Here is a 13596-nt window from a genome sequence, read left to right as displayed (position 1 = left end):
CACCAAAAACCATAAGATATCTAGGAATAAACCTAACCAAGGAGGTGAAAGTCCTTTACTCTTTTTACCTTTAAACTATAAAACACTTATGAAAGAAATTGAAGATGACTCAAAGAAATGGGAGAACATTCCATGCTCATGGGCTGGAAGAACAAATATTGTTAAAAATGTCTATACCACCCAAAGCAATCTACACACTTAATGCAATCCCTATCAAAAACCACCAGCATTTTTCACAGAACTAAAACAATCCTAAAATTTCTATAGAACCACAGAAGACACAGAAAACAACCTTGAAAAAGAAAAACAAAGCTGGAGGTATCACAATTCTGAACTTCAAGTTATATTATAAAGCTGTAGTGACCAAAACAGTATGTACAGGCACAAAAATAGACACATAAATCGATAGAACAAAACAGAAAACCCAGGAATGAACCTACAATTTTATGGTCAATTAATCTTCAACAAAGCAGGAAAGAGATCCAATAGGAAAAATACAGTCTCTTCAACAAGTGGTGTTGGAAAAACTGGACAGCAACAAACAAAAGAATGAAACTGGACCACTTTCTTATACCATACACAAAAATAAATTCAAAATGGATTGAAGACCTAAATGTGAAACATAAAACCATAAAAATCCTAGAGGAGAACACAGGCAGTAACCTCCTTGACATCAGCCATAGCAACTTCTCTCTATATATGTCTCTGGAAGTGAGGAAAACAAAAGCAAAAATAAACTATTGAGACTTCGTAAAAAAATAAAATAAAATCTTCACTAACTGGAATTTAAATAAAAACTTTAAAACTTAAAAAGGAAAACAGAACAATGGGTATTCTGACCCGTAAATGAGTACGGTGAAGTTCTGATTTGTAGTATTATTTTTTAGGGAGATCACATTTTTTAGTGGTTTGTAGTATTATTGTGGTTTGTGGTCTTATTTTTTATGGATATTAAATATGCTTTTAAATACCTTCACATAATATCTTCATGTCTTAAGAATGTGGCCAAAATGTATTATACCAGCCATATATCAGGAAAAAAACCTTAGACATGGATTTTTATTTGCTTATTCTTATTTGCTTATTCTTCTTGTTTCTTGAGTACCTACTAAGTGGTAGGCTCTGGGTTAAACATAGAAGCAATATTTCCAAAACTGAGTATTAAATGGTATAATGGAGGTAAGCATAAAATGATATGGAAGCACATAGGGAGGACTCTGGAAAGTACTCCAGGATTTTTGTCTTGCCCACTCCATAACCCAGTCCTAACCAGCATCTCCCCAGTTCCTTAAGCCAGCTTCTATTTTATGTATCAGTCAATATTTTTCACTCTTTATATTTCAGAAGCCTTTAAGCTTTATATCTACTGTGAAACTTAATCAAGTATATACTGGTTTATACTTTTAATGGCAGACTTAGCAGCAGCAATAGTAGTAGTAGTAGTAGTAGTAGTAGTAGTAGTAGCTGAAACAGCAATAGTATATGTCATGTGTTGAAGTCACTGTGTCCCAGGTACTTCCTGGCTATATATAAGCATCATTTATTGTGATTATCACAGAAATATTTGTAATAGCATGGAAGTGGAAACTGAAGCTCAAAGAGGTTCTACATCATGCCCTAGTAGAAAATAAAATATCCCCATTAATGTTTTTCTAAAATATTAATATTTTCTCCAAGGCCTAAGATATTAATAATTATACTAATGCTTACTTGTATAATGTTAAAAAATTGTGATATGATAAATACATATTTGATTTTTGTCTCCTTAACTAGCACACAGCTCCTAAAACCCTGGTGATTTCCTGGCAAGGGTGAAAGGAGCATCTTTTTTTATTCATAAAAACTGCTGTAAACCGTACCTGAATTTATGCTAAGGAGATGACTCTTGGTGGGCCCCTAGATAACTTCAGGGTGGGAGCTGGTTGCCAGGAAAACCAACCATGATATTTTCACGGTTGAAACTTTCAGCCCCATCCTCAGACTTCCAAGGAGGAAAGATACTGAATTTAGTCACTAATGGTCAATGATTTAATCAATCATGCCATGTAATGGAACCTACATTAAAAAGCCCTAAAAGAAAGAGGGAGAGAGTATCCCATCTCTCATAATTTGCTCTATGAATCTCTTCCATTTACCTGTTCTGAGTTGTATCCCTTACTTCAAAAGTTCACTCTTGTACCCTTGTAATCAATCCACAGCCTCCATCTCTAGCCCTTAGCAATCACTGATCTATTTCCTGTTATAACTTTAAGAAAGTCGTATAAATAGATTCATTCAGTATGTAATTCTATAAAGCTTATTTATTTCACATTATACTATGCATCTATGTTTCATCTATCTTATTGAATATATCATTAGTTAATTTCCCTTTATTGCTAAATAGTATTCCATTATATGGATAGATGTAGCAAAGATTATTCATCTAATTATAAAATGAGCAGTTTGTTTATTTCCAATTTTTTTGCAATTTTAAATTAATCTGCTATAGACATTTATGTACAAGTTTTTGTATGGCCATATATTATTATATTATTATTATCTTTTTATTATATTATCTTTATTGACTAAATACTTAGAAGGAGAATTACTGGATTACGTTTCCTCCTCAATCCTAGAATCTGCCATTTTCCTGAGGAAACTTGGTTTCATTCACTTATGGAGTATTGTAATAAAAACCAAGATCTGGATGCAAGGTGTGTTTATTATTACTGAGGTGCCCATTCCAGTCTGTCTCAACTGATAGAGCAAGGAGATACATGTGTGTATATGAACCATGTGTATATACCTATTATTAACATGTCTGCATGTAACCATCTATGTTTATATTAAGCTAAATATTAGTTCATATGAAGTCTCCAGTGATAATCCATTATCAGATGGATAATTGTAGCCTCCTTCTCTTGCATATCTATAACTTCTCAGTCCAACTATAAGAAACTTGGCTCCCATCATCCAATATCTATTTACTTAATTGTTCAAGTCAGTATACATGTAGAATGATTTCAGAATTGTTTACCTGTACCCCATGAGAGACAAATTTATCAACTAAAGTACAAAACCTCACAGTTCAATATCCTTTCCCCTAACGATATTAGTGAGGTTATTTTGTACATTTATAACACAATTAGAATCTTTGTCTTAGTCTGTATTCCATCCTGGGTACCCTGATTACCTAAATTCATTTATTTTTAAATTTGAATGCACTACGGACTTTGGGATGTAAATTTCTATGTTTTTTTTAATAAAGTTTTTATTTAAATTCCACTTAGTTAACATGCAGTGTAATGTCAGTTTCGGGTGTACTACATAGTGATTCAACACTTCTATACAACACCCAGTACTCATCACAACAAGTGCATTCCTTAATCCCCATCACCTATTTCACCCATTCTACCCCCCCATCTCCCCACTGATAACCACCAGTTTGTTCTATGTAGTTAAGAGTCTGTTCTTGGTTTGCCTCCCTCTCTCTTTTTCCCCTCTTTTCTCATTTGCTTGGTTTCTTAGATTCCACATATGAGTGAAATCATATGGTATTTGTTTTTCTCTGACTGACTTATTTCACTTAACATAATACAAGCACATTAGCATAATATTAGCATAATGCACACACACACGCACACACACGTATGAATGCATGACACTTGGGCTGTTTCCATAATTTGGCTATTGCAGATAATGCTGCTATAAACATCTGGGTGCTTGTGCCCCTTTGAATTAATATTTTCGCATTTTGGGGTAAATATCTGATAGTGCAATTGCTGGATCATAGGGTAGTTCACTTTTAACTTTTTGAGGAATCTCCATACTGTTTTCTACAGTGGCTGTGCCAGTTTGCATTCCCACCCACAGTGCAAGAGGGTTCCCCCTTTCTCTACATCCATGCCAACACCTGTTGTTTCTGTGTTGTTGATTTTAGCCATTCTGACAGGTGTGAGGTGATATCTCATTGTCGTTCTGATTTGTATTTCCCTGATGATCAGTGATGTTGAGCATCTTTTCATGTGTCTGTTAGCCATCTGTATGTCTTCTTTGGAAAAATGTCTGTCTTCTGCCCATTTTTAAATTGGATTATTCATTTTGGGTGGTGTTGAGTTTTGTAAGTTACTTATATATTTTGGATACTAACACTTTATCAGATATGTCATTTGCAAATATCTTCTCCCATTCCATATGTTGCCTTTCAGTTTTGTTGATTGTTTGCTTCACAGTGTAGAATCATTTTATTTTGATGCCGTCCCAATAGTTTATTTTTGCTTTTGTTTCCCTTGCCTCCGGAGACATATGTAGAGAAAAGCGGCTATGGTCGATGTCAAGGAGGTTACTGCCTGTGTTCTCCTCTAGGATTTTTATGGTTTCATGTGTCACATTTAGGTCTTCAATCCATTTTGAATTTATTTTTGTGTATGGTATAAGAAAGTGGTCCAGTTTCATTCTTTTGCTTGCTGCTGTCCAGTTTTTCTTCACCTTATACTTGTTTAATTCTTCCTCCCCATTTTATTGATATATGGAGGTTAATAAGTTTTTAAAATTTATTTTGCTTTATACAAAATATTTAAGTTGTTCTAATATCTAATATATTTTGAAATGTAGTAGGTTTCTTTTTTTTTTAAGATTTTATTTATTTATTTGTCAGAGAGACAAGGAGAGAGGGAACACAGCAGGAGGACTAGGAGAGGGAGAAACAGGCTTCCCACTGAGCAGGGAGCCTGATACTGGGGTCAGTCCCAGGACCCTGGGATCATGACCTGACCTGAAGGCAGACGCTTAATGACTGAACCACCCAGGCACCCCTAAATGTAGTAGATTTCTAATTTATTATTTTCCAAATTAATCTTTTGTCAGAAAATTATTTTCTTGGCAATTGATCATAATGGGTAGTCATTATATGTATAATAAATCACACACTAAAATAATATTTTCAATTGGTAAGGTATGTAATACACTTAAAATGCATTATATATCATAAAGAAAGGAAATAATAGAAAATAATTTAAAAATACTATATTATTCTACATGGACACAATCCTATTAGCTTTAGCATGCATCCTAAGTGTCCATGCTTAAAAAGCTTATGTTTCTATTAATCTACTTTTAAAAATTACAAATGAAATAGGTTTAGTGAAGAAATAGTATTATAAAAAATACATATAAAGGGGAGAAGATTAGTTGTAATCCCATGCCCCTCTCCCAGCCATTGCTGACATATTATACTGCTTTCCAATATAATATATATATATATATATATATTTGTAAAAAATGTAGACACTCCTAAAAGAGCCAATAACCAAAATGCTATCATTAAATGAGGAAAATCAAACCTTTATGCCCATTCACATTGAGAACTTCTCAAACACCTGGAAACTTTACCTCCAGTTCACTACATATCAGCTTGTTGCCATAATTTACCTGCTACTTTGCATTATAATGACATGGTACAGAAGAGACAAAACTGTTGTTTCCCTGCTGACGATGTAATCAATACACACCTGTTTTCTGCTGGGAAAACTGCAGCAGTAGATATGGTAGCATTTTAACCTGTTAGACGGTGACAAAGTAGCATGCTGAAAACACATGAATTTGACAAACTTTCACATACTGTTTGCAAATTGAACACAAGCAGTGGGATGCTGGCATATGTTACTATTTCCATGATGACAGATTATGATGCTTCAGGTAAAAGTTAGAATCATTCATGGAAAGGTAGAAGAAACCCAGTTTCTTGAAACAAAGCTACAGGGATACAAACTTTATGTTTTCTACTACCTTCCAAATATATTTCATTTTAATATAAAGCTTCCTTTAAAAGCAAAGGAGTTAGGGCACCTGGGTGGCTCCAGTCAGTTAAGTGTTGGACTCTTGATTTCGGCTTAGGTCACGATCTCAGGGTTATGGGATTGAGCCCCACAACAGACTCCACGCTCAGCAGGGAGTTAGCTTGAGAATGTATCTCACTCCCGTTGCCACTCCCCCTGCTCACACTCTCTCCCTCTTTCTCAAATAAATAAATAAATCTTTTAAAAAGAAAATAAAATCAAAGGAGTTAAATCAAGAATATCCAAAGAAGTGGGGGAATGGAGATTACATTAGGCTTTTTCTTGAATTAAGTATATTTCAGACAAAAATAAAAGGTCCGATTATGATGTTTGGAATAATTGATTTAGTTTTCTTTCAAATTACTGATTTTTGCAGTGCATATGTAAAGATAAGCTATGTCTGAATGTAGGTACACCATCAATCATGTTTCCTCCAAGTAAGGATGTATTATTCACATTGTTAGTCTATTTCATGCAAAATTGAACAAATAGACCACATGATCAGCTGCTTTCTTCCTTAGAACAGATAATAAAAACAAAACAGTATTGAGTTTTGATCAATTATATTTTGTCATATGTTGAGTGTGCTTTTAAACAATGTTACAATTTTACTTTTTGGTGGAGGGAAATCCAATAGCATTTTATAAACTGTTCAAAAATTATTGGTTTTAGAAATATTTGTATTTCTTTTCATTAGTGATAAATAAAATTTCAAGTCTTTGTATATTTATCAATACATTTATTGATTTGCTAGTTATTTTTCTTCATATGTGGTCACCAAAAATAAAGTCTACTTGTCTTTGAGCTCTAGTTAAGAAGAGGTGATATGAAGACAACCTCCAACCAAAACATTGCATTTTGAAAGAATTAGCTTGGAATCATCTAAAGTTATGGTTTTTAATGATATTTTCTCTGGAAAAAGAGCACAGATTTTCTAGTTACTCTTTTTATCTTGTTTATTTTGTAGATTAGATTATGCTATTATATTTAATTCAGCTGTTATTTCTATTATTTATATAATGGGGCTTTCATCCAGTATTAGATAATAAAGTGGTTTAGAATGTGATGCTAATGATTCTAACTACACATGGGTCTGTTTATAGTGGGAAAAATTTTAGGGATATTAGAACAAAACGGGGGAGGGGGAGCCTGACAAAAATATTAGCTTTCCCTTTTAAAAGTTTATTTTGTGTATAGTAAAAGCAATCAATTACCGAGTGGAAATTATAGGAAATATGACTCTGAACATCTCTCTCATCCATGTTAGCCAATAGGCCACTCCATCACTTACACTTTATAATTTGCAATCTACTAACAGGTGAAATAATTATTCTGTTGAGTTACCACTCATGTCTCATGTGTAAACTCCAGATTTACCTCCTTGGATGATGCCTTCCCTGATTCCCTCCTATTTTTTCAAGTAGTTTACTTTTATTTGAGGCTGTTCTTATTCATTTGTTTGTATTTGGTTATGTTGAGTTTGTTGTCTTACTTCCTAAAATAGAATATAAGAATCCTTAAAGGAAGTACCTTTGGCTATCTGACTCATTGCAGTTTCTAAGATGTGAAGAACAGTGCATGATACGTATTACATACTCAGTCAACACTGGAAGTTATTGGAATGAAGAAATAAATAAAAAAAAACAAATTATCTGAATTAATAATAAGTTAAGAACACAACCTACATTATCAATACTATGTAACTTTTATTTTGACTAATCTGTGGCCATTTAATATAATCCTCTGTCAATGATGAGGATACTGTCAAAATCTAAGCTAAATCTCTAAGGCTACTAAGAAGATACAGTCAATGTTGACAAGAAAGATGTTTATCTTCTGTACCTTACCTCTCCCTCCCTGAGTTTTATTCAGAGACACAGAACAAAGTTATAATTTCAAACTTGGATATTCATCTATTTATGTTTATGTTTGTTCTCCTTGAATATCCTATAGTAGTAGATTTGAAGGTGGGAGTTATATTCTTAATTCAGTATTAAAGAAAATCTTCTATAAAGAAAATTATTCTTGAAAATACTTTATGAATCTGTGTATTGCATTCTTATATACCATCCCACAGAAAATCCATCCCACCTGTTTTCCTTCTAGTTTGAAACAGATTATTATTTCTTCAGTTAAGTATTAGATAATATGTTTGGCTTGTGTTTAAAGGCCATTTTGATTAAATTATGAACCTTAAACATAAGAATTACACCTAACATTTTGTCATATTTACACTATCAGAGAACATAAAGATACACGTTACATTTTGAAAACTATGCTGACTTCTGGGCATCGGATAATTGAATAAAAAAGTGGGGATAAATGCCTACACAACTAAACTTACTTTCAGGAATAGAATTCAACTCCACTCTAATACATCAAGATTCCTTTAACTCTAATCTTTTCAAGGATTAGAAATAGTAAGTTTGTCTTGCCTTGATTTCAGAGAATTATTTTGAGATTGAAAAAAGCAGCAATAGCAACTCACACAGAACTACCCCTAACGCCCCTCTTCTCTGCGTTCATTCTGATACATTTAGCTGGCCAGCCTGTACTTGACTTGTGTTTGGTCCATCCCTACATTCTTAATCCAACTGTCTTGGGATCAGACTCTGCCAAGGCCTGGCCTACACCATCTGCTCTGACTGAATGCCAGGATTCCCCGCTGCCCTGACAAGCCTGGAGAGACATTCTGGTTTTTATCTCTCCTATGAATATTTGAGGTTTCCGAATAAGTGACTCTCAGATAAGTGAAATATTACAGTGTCCCAATCATAGACATTGATATTCGAGGTGATTTCTGGCTATGAAAATCTCCAACATCTAAAATATGATACTTTGTTCTAGGTGACAAAATTGACAGTAAACATCGACAAACTGAAGCTAATACAGAGTAAACCAACATAATAATGTTAATTCTTATAACTATATTTGAGAATCAGTGTCTAAAGAAACTGATATGTGTGTCCAGGAAAACAAAATATTAAGGACTAACATGCTAGTGGTGTCTTAACCTTAAAATGGGAAACACAAATATACACAAGGAATGAGGAGTTTGTTTTTGTTTTTGTTTTTGTTTTTTTAAGTCTACATTCACTCACTGAGTGTCCATCAAAGAAAAACTCTAACCCTCAACAAAGGTTTACAAAACTCCAAGCACTTGACTAGTCTCTGGACTTGGAGTCTCAACACTCAATATCCTCAAGGTCTGGTGTTCAAATATGTAAACATGGTGGGTCTGTAAATTGATTGATTCATAATTTTATCCTACAAAGCATTGAAGTAAGTCTGTGTGGAGAAGACTTTTGCATGTAAACTATTTCAAATCACATTTATTTCACTTTATTTTACTTTACTCATTTGTGAGACATACTGATGATTATATCAGTCTTCATTCTGACCATTTGTGCAAAGTGTTATTCTTCCAAGCTATTTTTAAAACCCTAAAAATTCTAACAATATTAAAATCCTAAGTAATAACAGATTAATATGTTTTCTAGTAACTCAAAATCAGAGAACTTTAAACCCATTTCTTATTTTTATATTTATCATCATTTTATAGGTTAGATTAGTGGATTAAAAAAGAATATTTTGTTTTTGTGGTCAATTCTGCTTAAATTTGAGCCACTTTTATAACTGGAAATTTTTGAAAGAAGGCAATTAGAATGATTCTTGCTCTGAGAACTTATATTTACAAGATATGTTCATCCTGACTGCAATGGGGTTTATTCATTATAAAACACATGACAAGACTTTCTGCTGATTATATTTAAAACACTCAACAAATTACAAATACGTTTTTCTTTAAAACAATATATAATCCATCATATTTTAACTGCATTTAGAGAAGCTGTGGAATCAGATTACCCATAGCAAAAAAATCCAATATAATTGATAAACATTATATTGTTTAATCTAGAATAAATAACATTTCAATGAGTATTTGGCATTTTTATTATTTGCTTATAGTGAGATGTTAAGCAGTTTTAGCAAACATTTGCAAAGCTGAAGTTTTAGAGAACATATACTTTAAGGAATATAAAATTATGCTGCAATTGGAAGGTCTCTGTCTCCCTCCCTTTCTTGTTTTTTTTTAAATAATATTTATTTTGTTATATTAGTCACCATACAGTACATCCCCAATTCTTGATGCAATGTTCCATGATCCCTCCCTTTCTTGTAAATACACACACACACATACACACATGTATATATACATACATATCTATAACCATACACATATATGTGAAATATGGTTTTTTTCCTGATATCAACAATAGAAAGGGAGAGAGAAGTAGCTGAGTAAAATAAAGGCAGCACCCACATGTAACAGCCAGCAAAGAAGATTAGGGGTATGAATGAGATCCAGAAAATTAAAAACATTAGAAACTTTGCTCATCATATCTAATGCATCACTTAATTTTCCACTGTTATGAAACCATAGATTATTTAATAGACAATGTTCATCAACTGGTGAAAGTGCAAACAATGTCTATTTATCTTAATTTCTTTTTTCCTTCTTGTTAAGACAAGGTTGGGAGAGGGAGATAGAAGACCCAAAGATAAAATATATAAGGATATTCAAATATATTAAGAACATTACAGGAAGACCATCAAAAGATATTTATTAGAGTGTATACAGTAAGCTTGACTTCATACTACACAACAATTATATGAGAGAAATATGGTAGATGGAATTCATACGTATGACTAGTGGATTATCGACTTTCTACACCAAAGAAGAAATTGCTTATTGCTCTGAGTATAAAAATATTTAGAATATTTTGTAACTCTTTGAGTCAAATGAGTGATATTACTATTGCTCACAATTATAAAGAACATATGTATACTTTAAATAAACACAACTGATTTTTTATGTATTTTGATTTCAGCCTTTTGTGTCTTAAACTATTTCATGAAAGATTTTATCCACATCATCAGAGAAATCAGCTTAAAAGATTAAAATGAATGTATTCAATTTCTAAATGTACTATAAATTATCACTTAATAGTAAATATTTAATTACCACAAGCCTGCTATTTATTTAAAAACCCCAGTTTTAGCCAGTATACAATTTAAATCTAAACTTTTCTTCTCCTGTCCCACCAAACCAAACAAACCCAGATACCCATTTACTTATTCTTCAAATATGTATTGATTGGACATGAATTTTGTGACAAATTCACTTGTCTTTAAGTGTCAATTTTATGCTACACATACTTGCTAAATGAAAACCACCAGTTTTCATTATGCCCACTTGGGCATAAGTTCTCTCTATTTCTGTAATACCAAGATTTATTACTGCTCTGAAGTAGTGAATGCTTTGCACTCTTCATTTTCCAATTGCCTAACTCAGAGTTTTTTAAGTTATTCTCTTTTCCCATTATGTAACTAGTATAATATGAGCAGAAAAATGGAATTTTAGTTTCAGGGTTACAAATATGAGGAGCCATGTGTATATCTGATATCAAGGATTACTCAGCACCAGATATAAAAGACTTTGTGGACTTCACAAAATAATGATATTAGCCTGTGGTTGTCCCCCTTTGGGAGGGATGGATGTGACTAATGAAACATTGATTTTAGCACGATTAATGTGTTGTATTTTATATCTTCCTTGGCAGCAAAGATGACCAAAGAAATGAAAGAAAGACTGTGTGAAGTTTAAAAAAAAAAAAAAGGCGCCATTTTAATAGGATTGTCAAAACTGGGAGATGTATGTTTTGCCTTTCACATATAATCATTTTTTTCCCTTGAAATACTAATGCAGTATTAAAGAAGGAAAATACTCACTAAAGAAGGTAGAGTAGGGGGTTAAACATATAGCAAACAAGAAAATTCTAGATCCCTAATATCCATGGATGTCCCCTAACAACCTTGGGCTTCAACCTCCAGAATCCTTTTTGGTAAGAGAAAGTAAATCACTATCTTGAAAATTCCACTGTTATTTCCAATTTTAAGCATTTATCCCAAATAATGGAATATCAGAAGGACAACAGGACTAAAGAAATAGTGTTTTGCTGATATTTGTAAAGTAAAAGTTAGGAGTAGAGTAAATTTTTAAAGAAGGGCAGATATTGTATCAATTTACAATGATGTAAATGCCATTTGGAAAGTTACTTTTACAGACAAATGATAAGTTAATTGGTGGATACACATTTCTATACACATATTTCACTTCAGGTACTTTAACAAAAGCTATTTTTTCTGTTCTTTTGATTTAAAACATTTTGGCAAAAAAAGAACACTTTAAAAATAGTGATAAAATTGTAGTAGATAAAAAATACAATCAAAAGGCTCACTAAGCAGTTATTTTACCTTAAAATTTAAGATTTCAGGTTAGTTGACATAGATTGCTGCACTAAAGAAACAATCCATGTAAGTCTATATGAGTATTTAAATATCACACATAGTAGATATCACATGTGTATTGTATCAATAAAATTATATTAGGTTAATTTCTGCCCAAATTGAGAATATCATTAGAACTTGCCCTATGAAGTGCTAATAACAACATGTCTTTGTGACTTTTGTTTACAAATTTAATTGTGACTTATGTTGATGTATTCCATTATATGGATGTTGCACAGTTTATTATCCAATCACCAGTTAGACATTTTTTTTAATTTTCAGCAATTATAAATAGAGGTACTATAGACATTTTCATACAGAGTTTTGTATGAACAAAATTTTATTTTTTTAATAATACAGTAGACATCAGTTTAACTTTATAAGACATTGCCAAACTGTTTTCCAGAGAGACCATACCATTTTTCATTCCCACCGTCAATGAATGAAAGTTCCAGTAGGTTAGCTTCTATGTCGTATTTGTATTTATTTATATTGTAAAGACAATAGTCTTTAAAATTTTATTTTTAACTCTGGCTTTCCTTTATGAAACATTCTCCAGTGCAAATAGCACAATCTAACTTGAGGATTTAGTTTCTTCTTTCAAAGCATGTCTTTGTCACAAACTATGTGATCAGGTACATGAAATTGATTTTTTCTTAAAAATATAATATTCTAATATTAATAATAAATATATTTAATTGTAATATAATTGTTTTTCTATGGTATACTTGATTATATCCTTAAACAATGCACATTTATTTTCTAAAATCTTTAAGTTAAAAGCTTTTATTTTACTTCTGAGGTTTTGAGATTTTTTTCTTTCAGTTATTACACAATCCCTTAAAAAATGCAATCCCCTGTGTAATCACTATAAACAGGATACCAGCTGTTGTACATGGAACCTTGTATTTGGTCTTCACATACAGTGATTCAAAGGCAAGCATAAAGAGCATAAGTTAAAAAAATGTAATTAAACACATTACTAGATCAATCCTGATAATCCAAATATGTATACAGATATTAGATTTGAGTTTGTATGCTTACATACATACATATATAATACTTATATACACATTTAAACTTTTTATTCCTATTTTAATAACGTTAATGATAAAATTTTTTTGTAAGTTTTTTGCACTTAAATGCATCATTCATTGACTTCTATCTAATAGTATTGAAAACATACTAGTTGTAAAATGAAAAAGATTACAAACTATGTGTTGTACTTAAAAACTATATGTGTGTATGCATCTCAAAGCATAATCTATTCTTAAAATAGTAGACTTGGTTGAAAGACTGCATTTCAAAAGCTAATGGCAATTATCCACATGAATTCAATCAATAATTAAATATAATAAAATCTAATTTTATTTACTCTTAATTTTAAAAATTATCAATAATTTTAAAGCTGTTAAACTGCATATACACA

The sequence above is a fragment of the Ursus arctos genome, unplaced genomic scaffold, assembly GCF_023065955.2.
Source record: "Ursus arctos isolate Adak ecotype North America unplaced genomic scaffold, UrsArc2.0 scaffold_13, whole genome shotgun sequence".
Taxonomy (NCBI): domain Eukaryota; kingdom Metazoa; phylum Chordata; class Mammalia; order Carnivora; family Ursidae; genus Ursus; species Ursus arctos.
The sequence above is the reverse complement of the archived record's forward strand: the minus strand, read 5'-3'. Positions refer to the sequence as shown.